This window comes from Macadamia integrifolia, chromosome 11 (genome assembly GCF_013358625.1).
Source record: "Macadamia integrifolia cultivar HAES 741 chromosome 11, SCU_Mint_v3, whole genome shotgun sequence".
Classification (NCBI taxonomy): Eukaryota; Viridiplantae; Streptophyta; class Magnoliopsida; order Proteales; family Proteaceae; genus Macadamia; species Macadamia integrifolia.
The window spans coordinates 3,689,364-3,697,426 of NC_056567.1; the positions used below are offsets into that span (position 1 = coordinate 3,689,364).

The following is an 8,063-nucleotide window of genomic DNA, read 5'->3' on the forward strand; positions in this document are numbered from 1 at the left end:
AGATCCGAATCTTTATCTTAACGACTCTTGGCAACATATATCTCGGCTCTTGTATCGATGAAGAACATAGTGAAATACGATACTTCATGTGAATTACAAAATCCCATGAACCATCGAGCCTTTGAACGCAAGTTATGCCCTAGGCCATCGGGCTGAGGGCACGCCTGCTTGGGCTTCATGCATCATGTTGCCCCACCTCCTTTACCCCCTGTGGTGGTGGTGCAGAGCGAAGATTGGCCCCCCGTGTCTCTGTTCGAGGTGCGATCGACCCAAAATCAAGTGTTCCTTACGTAGCAAGCGTCACGATGAGTGGTGGGTCGAGCCACTTTGCCATTGTTCGGACATTGTGTGTGTGTTCTGCTCCCATTGGGCTCTGGTGACCTTGATTGCCATTCGATGGCATTTTAACTGCGACCCCAGGTCAGGCGGAGCTACCTGCTGAGTTTAAGCATATCAATAAGTGGAGGACAAGAAACTTACGAGGATTCCCTTAGTAACGGCAAGTGAACTGGGAAGAGCCTAGCTTGAGAATCGGGGGGCTTTGTCATTCAAATTGTAGTTTGTAGAAGCATCCTTAGCGGCGGAGTGGGCCCAAGTCCCCTGGAAGGGGGTGTCGGAGAGGGTGAGCGCCCTGTCATGTCCGAACCCTATCGCACCACGAGGCACTATCGACGAGTCGGGTTGTTTGGGAATGGTGTCTCAATTGGGTGGTAAATTTCGTCCAAGGCTATTTATGGGTGAGAGACAGATAGTGAACAAGTACCACGAGGGAGAGATGAAAAGGACTTTGAAGAGAGAGTCAAAGAGTGCTTGAAATTGTCAGGAGGGAAGCAGATGGGGGTCGATGATGCATCTCGGTCGGATGCGAAACGGTTAATAGCAGGTCCACCGCTCGACTCAGGGCATGGACCGATGTGGATTGTGGCGGCATCCCAAGCCCGGGTTATCGTGTTATGCCTGAGGAGATGTCATTACCGTGATTGTGGTAGGAAGCGTGTGCCTCGATGGTGTGCCTATTAGCAATTGCATGCTTCAGGCATCGGCCTGTCGGGCTCCCCATTCAACCCGTCTTAAAACACAGACCAAGAAATCTGACATGTGTGCGAGTCAATGGGCGAGTAAAACCCGTAAGGCATAAGGAACCTGACTGGTGGGATCCCCTTGTGGGTTGCACCACTAACCAACCTTGATCTTCTGTGAAGGGTTCGAGTGAGAGCATACCTGTCGGGACCCGAAAGATGATGAACTATGCCTGAGCGGGGCAAAGCCAGAGGAAACTCTGGTGGAGGCCCATAGCGATACTGACGTGCAAATCATTTGTCTGACTTGGGTATAGGGGTGAAAGACTAATCAAACTGTCTAGTAGCTGGTTCCCTCCGAAGTTTCCCTCAGGATAGCTGGAGCCCGCAGGCGAGTTCTATCGGGTAAAGCCAATGATTAGAGGCATCGGGGGTGGAACACCCTCGACCTATTCTCAAACTTTAAATAGGTAGGATGGCGTGGCTACTTCATTGAGCCGCGCCATGGAATCGAGAGCTCTAAGTGGGCCATTTATGGTAAGCAGAATTGACGTTGCGGGATGAACTAAAAGACGGGTTACAGTGTTGGATTGCATGCTAACCTAGAACCCACAAAGGGTGTTGGTCAATTAAGACAGCAGGACGGTGGTCATGGAAGTCGAAATCCACTAAGGAGTGTGTAACAACTCACCTGCCGAATCAACTAGCCCCAAAAATGGATGGCGCTGAAGCGCGTAACCTATACGCGGCCGTCGGGGCAACTGCCAGGCCCCGATGAGTAGGAGGGCATGACGGTCGCCATAAACCTGGGGTGTGAGCCAGAGCGAAGCGGCCATCGGTGTAGATCTTGGTGGTAGTAGCAAATATTCATTTTCACTTAAATCCCATATTTCCATTTTTTTGGATATTTTTCGTAATGTTTCAATCATAAAATATTAAAAAATAACAAAATATGTTGGAATGGTCCATTATTTTTCAGAACATTCTATCAACCTTTAGAAGACATCCGAAATTTAGTTTTCAGAAAAATACATTAAAATGGATTATTTAATGTTTTTTGAATTTAATATGTTTTTTAATATTAAAAAATTAATAAAAAAATAAATTTTTATCAGAAAACAATGATTTTTACATGAAAATAATCTTTGGATTTTTCCTTAATTTCATACCAAGTTTCATTTGATTTAGACATTTGAAGCTCAAAAAATAGAACGGTATATTTTGGGGGGGGTCATGTCTCCTTCTGGAAAGGGGCAAAGAGCATAAGAGCTACCTTGAGGAAGGGGAGTGCCACTCCTAGGATGGTTTTCGAGGGGCCACACAGAGGGGCAGCAGACAATGAGCAGACATGGTAGGCAAACCCAAAAGACCCATGGCATGGGAAAAAAAGTGAAATCGCACGTGGGTTTCGATGAGTTGGCCCTTGGTGTGCGTCGAGGCCTGCAACTGCATGCGGCTAGACGCGCATGGCTACCTGCCTTGCATGCCATGAGCCCACAGCTGCTGTAACGTGTGCTAGTCGCAACACAGCATGCCCAACGAAGGTGTACATGCTTGTGAATGGTCAGCCCTTCTGTCGTACAACACCGCCCCCTTCTGCCGCATAGAGTTGCTTGCCACCGTGGGCTGCTTGGCACACATGGATGCCTACCATGCGCTGCCACGCCCCCACTTCTGCTGCCACATGTGCCCGTCGATGCACAACATTTACAAGGGAGGTGTGGCTTGTGAAAACATGTACATGGCGCGTCCGTCCCGACAGTCATCCCCTCTATCGCACACAGTTGCTTGCCATTGTGTGCTGCTGTGCACGCATGGCTGCCTGCCTTGCGCAGCAGTGCCTCTACATCTTTCGCCACAGGCGTCTGTCACCATACAGTATGCCCAAGAGTGGCATCTCCTGTGGAAAACACCTTCATGGTATGTCGGTTTCAAAGATTTGGCCCTTGCTGTGCGTTGCGCCTGCCATGGCGTGCTGCTTGGCCCTCATGGTTGCCTAATATATATTACTATGTCTCAATAGCTGTTGCCTCCTGTGCTTGTAGCAGCAAAGAAAGCCCAACAAAGGCTTGGCATGTGAGCTACTGTGTCTAATATATATTACTATGTCTCAATACTGTGTGCTACTGGGTGCCCATGGCTCCCTACCTACCATTGCCAGGCCCCCACAGTTGCTAACACATGTGTCCGTAGCTACACAGTAGTTTCCAGAGATGTATGGCATTTTTAAACAAGTAAATGGCCAATGCATCCCGATGTTCAGCCCCTCTACCACACACCATTGCCTGCCACCCTGGGCTATTGCGTGCACAAGGGTTCCTACCTTGTGCTGCCATGCCCCCACAGCTACTGCCAGATGAGCCCGTAGCCACATGGCATGCCTAAGATAGGCTTGGCATGTGAAAATCACCATCAAGGCACATTGGTTCCGATGATTGCCTTTGATGTGCGTTGTGGCCCGCCATGGAGGGCTGCTGGGCGTGCATGGCTCCCTACATAGTTGCTGCCACATACGTCGGTAGCCACACAGCATGCCCAAGAGTTGCATGGCATGTGAAGGACAGCAACATGGCATGATGGTCCGGATGATTAGCCCCTTGTTTTGCACCTTGGCCGGCCAATGCGTGCTAGTGGGTTTGCATGGCTGCCTGCACACTGCACCTACACCCTCATCGTAGCCTACTGCCACTTTTGTTAGTTTTTGTATAGCATGCCCAAGGGAGTCATGGCATGTGAAAAACGTGGAAATGACACGTTGGCCCCATTGATTAATCCCATCTAGGCACCGTGGCAGTTTGACGTGCTTTGCTTCCTGCCATGTGCAGTTGTGCTAGTGCCACTTTTTGCAAGCATGGTCATAGTCACGCATTTCCACCCCTCTTTGCTCTTTGGCTTGTCATCATATGTAGGTCATGGTGCAAGGGGTGGGGTGTTGTCTACATTTGACGGAATCATGGGTCAATTCAATGTGCATAATAAATATTTAGTTGGTCCCTTCCCCCCCCATCCCATTGTTTTTTGTTTTTTTAAATTGTACTATCGTGGGTTTGTTGCTTGCAAGGGTTTTTTCATGGTCGGTTTTGTGGCCTATGCTGTTTGGAGAAGTGCATTTCTAAGTCGTGCCTAGGTGTGGAGGTGCTTGTATGGCTTTTTGCGGCCAGTGCTATAATACGACATTAACGTGGGTAGGTTGCAAGGTTGCAAGCTTGCAGGTGGTGGTAGATCATGCGTCCCTCCCCCCTCCTTGCTTTATAAAAAAATTTCCATTCTCGTGGGTATGTTGCTTGCAAGAGTTTTGCCATGCTTGGTTTTGTGGCCTTTGGTATTTGGAGGAATGCATTTCTAAGTCGGGCCTAGGTGCGGAGGTGTTTGCATGCCTCATGCCGCAAGTGTTAAAATGCGAAATTAATGTAGGTCTCTGGAGAACATAGGTTTGCAAGCTTATTGGTGGAGACATATCACGAGTCCCTCCCCCTCCCCCCCTCCACTTTTGTTTTTAAAAAGAAAATTGCATTCTTGTGGGTTTGTGGCTTGTAAGAGTTTTCTCATGCTCGGTTTTGTGGCCTTTATGGTATTTAGAGAAATGCGTTTCCAAGTTGCTCCTGGGTGCAAAGGTGTTTACATGCCACCTGCCGAAAGTGTTATAATACAGCATTAACGTGGGTCTCTGATGAACATAGGTTGCAAGCTTGCAAGTGGAGGCAAATCACATGTGTCACACCCCGTTCACATAGAACCGGCCCAGTGACCGGGTTAACACCAGCTAACCCAAACCTGCCAGGATCATCTAATACAGTATTCCACCACAGCACACATACAACTATGAAAGTGTTCAACAGTTCAGCGGAAGACTTAGTTTACCTGTAAATGTTCCCATTATACTTGATACCCAAATTGTAATTACATAGTTAAGTACATGTGGGCCCGCAGGCATGATATTTACACAAAAAGAATACAATTTATATATCAAGTACACAAAGGGAATCATAAAAAATCAGAGAGTCAGCTCAGCTCGGTATTAGAAGTAGAGCTCAGCTCGGTATCAAAGGGTAGAGCTCAGCTTGGTATCAAAAGGTAGAGCTCAGCTCGATATCAGAACTGCGGTCCTGCAGCACAGCCCTTGAACGAGCAGTCTGTGCCGTGCTCAAATTCCTCAGGGACCCACCAATCCTCTTTCGGGAATTCAACTCTAGGGCCCGACCTATGCTCTTCGGTTTGATGACTTGCAAAATCATCTAAAAGAGGTGCACACGTGAGATGAGCTCACAAGCTCAGTAAGTGAAAAGAAGGACCACACAGCAGTCCACACAGCAAATCACTGAAATAACCTAGAGGGGGGGTGAATAGGTTATACTAGTGGAATTTAACTCTTTTCGATGTACAGATCACAAGTATGATTGTAATTTAAAAGCAATACTGAATAAATAATATAAGAACAACCATGACACAAGATATATAGTGGTTCAACTCAATTCGAGTCTAGTCCACTCCCTACAAAAATCCTCTTGTAAGGTATTCCACTAGTTCTCCTTTTCAGTACAATAGGTACGGAAGAAAAACCTTTACAATCTTTTTATGGATAAGAGTATCCTTACAAATCTCCTTTCCAGGCAGAGAGACGCCTTCACAATCTCTTTTAGAGGTAGAGAGAGACCTTTCTCTTTTTAGGATAAGAGTATCCTTACAATCCTAAGTACAGTCTAGAATTGTAAAAAACAAAAAATAAGAAATAGTGGAATAAGAGGAATACCTCAAGTGTGGTGCAAATGATAATGAATAATAAATGATGAGTGATGCACCTTTTGTAAAGTCCTCTCTTACGGCTTTGACTTGCACAGAAGAGAGTAGAGGACTTTGATTAAGACTTGAGCCTCTTGTTTGGGATTTGTGTAATAGAATAACTCAAGTAGAAAATAAACTTCTCTAATGCTTGCAACAATGCTCTTAAAGCTCTTTCTTAATGAATAATTAATTAAGAGTGATTAGGGTATTTATAGGTGAACTTAGTGACACATTTTAGGTAGGGAATCAAGCTCTAACGGACATATTCTGGGTATAGCAGTCGACCGCCATTGGTAGCCGGTCGACCGCCATTGGTAGCCGGTCGACCGCCAAGAGCCATTGTAGGCAAGAAAATAGCCGTTGGAGTACTTCCAGACAGGCACCGGTCGACCGGGACTTTCAATCGGTCGACCGCCTATGGTCTCAGAAAGGTTTGATCGACCAGGACTTCCAGACGGTCGACCGCCTATGGTCTCGGGTGGTTCCGGTCGATCGGGGCTTCCAGCCGGTCGACCGCCAACATGACATGCTCTGTCATATTGACCAGTCACCAGTGTTTTGACTATAACTTTTTGGTCCGACCTTGGATTGACTTGAGATCAGTTGTGTTGGAATCACAACTCAATTTTCTACAACTTCTATGAAGGTTTCGTCTCCTGATACTAACTTTAAGAAAATAGTCGTTGGAGTACTTCCAGACAGGCACCGGTCGATCGGGACTTTCAATCGATCGACCACCTATGGCCTCGGACAGGTCTGATCGACCAGGGCTTCCAGACGGTCGACCGCCTATGGTTTCGGGTGGTTCCAGTCGATCGGGGCTTCCAGCCGGTCGACCACCAACATGACATGCTCTGTCATACTGACCAGTCACCAGTGTTTTGACTATAACTTTTTGGTCCAACCTTGGATTGACTTGAGATCAGTTGTGTTGGAATCACAACTCAATTTCCTACAACTTCTATGAAGGTTTCGTCTCCTGATACTAACTTTAAGATTCCCTAAATACCCTTGAGTTAGGTTACTGTGTGTTCCACACCACTTAGAAACTTTCCATACCTAGTCAAGGCATGCTCTATGGTCATTCTAATATGATGCAATGCACATGCATGAGGTGAGTGCATATAAGTATGTGGAAATTACAAATTACATTAAAAATAACTAATCTATCCTAGTGGTCTTCTTCTTCATTTGAATCTTCCATACTTTAGCCCTTCATCTTCTTTCCTTCTTGTTTGTTGTTTCATGTCTTTAAGCTTAGCTTCATGTCTTGATTCGACCTTTGATCTTCTAAGGGTTTCTTCAAGCTAATCACACTTTAACAATCAAGTTAAAGATGTATGTTTGTTTGTTAACACCAAAACATGGCAAGGAGTGTGGACATGTTTCCCAACAATCTCCCCCTTTTTGGTGATGACAAACAAACATAGACAATGAAATGCAGAGCCAGAAAGTAAACAAGGATAGATAAAGTCATTTCCATAAACAGTTTAAAGATAATACTATCATTGTCATTGTCATACTGATACCAATACTATCATTGTCATTGTCATACTACCATTGTCATTGTCAGAAGTAAATCTTCTCCCCCTTTTGTCAACAGCAAAAAGGTAATCAAAACGACACAAAAAAAAATACTCCCCCTGAGTATGTGCCACATAGAAAGTAGCATAAGTTCAACTTTTCATAAATGTCAAAGTATATAATTGAAACAAACAGAAAATTTGCAAGAAGAAAACATAAGTTCTAATCTGCTGCATCCTCATCCTCCATGTCCATCTCGTCATTGTCTTCTTCGTCATCCTCAGCGTCCTCTTCGTTGCGGAGGAGCTTGAGAATCTCATTCTGCTTTCTTTCCATTTTTGCCAACTGAGAAAGGATGATATTTCCAACTTTCCGAAGATCAGCAACAGTTGCATAGGCTGAGGTCTCATCCCTGCCTGGTTGTTGTGGCTGGCTAGGTCCAGCAGTAGCCTTTTTGGAGTGTGTGGACTGCTGGGGAAGAAGATGCATTTTGCGAATGGTGGAAATATTGATCTCTTGGGAAAATGGGTCAAATGATTCACTAGAAAAATCTACTTGAAAGTGGTCCATGATTTGGCAAATCATCCGTCCATAGGGTAGATTTCCCTTTCGAAGTCTATCACCATGGGTAATCATTGTTTTGAGCAGGATGTAAGGAAGGTTGATGGGTACACTTTTGCAGACACAGTAGGTAAGATAGGCATGAAATGGGGAGACTTCATCTCTATGACCACTCTT

General features: G+C 45.7%; 1 non-coding gene across 1 annotated transcript; it reads left to right on the forward strand.

The window, feature by feature from the left end:
- The first annotated feature begins 22 nt into the window (after nt 1-22).
- LOC122094478 lies at nt 23-178 on the forward strand. Its single transcript, XR_006144794.1, has one exon. It is a non-coding gene; the product is annotated as a 5.8S ribosomal RNA (ribosomal RNA).
- Nucleotides 179-8,063: the final 7,885 nt, after the last annotated feature.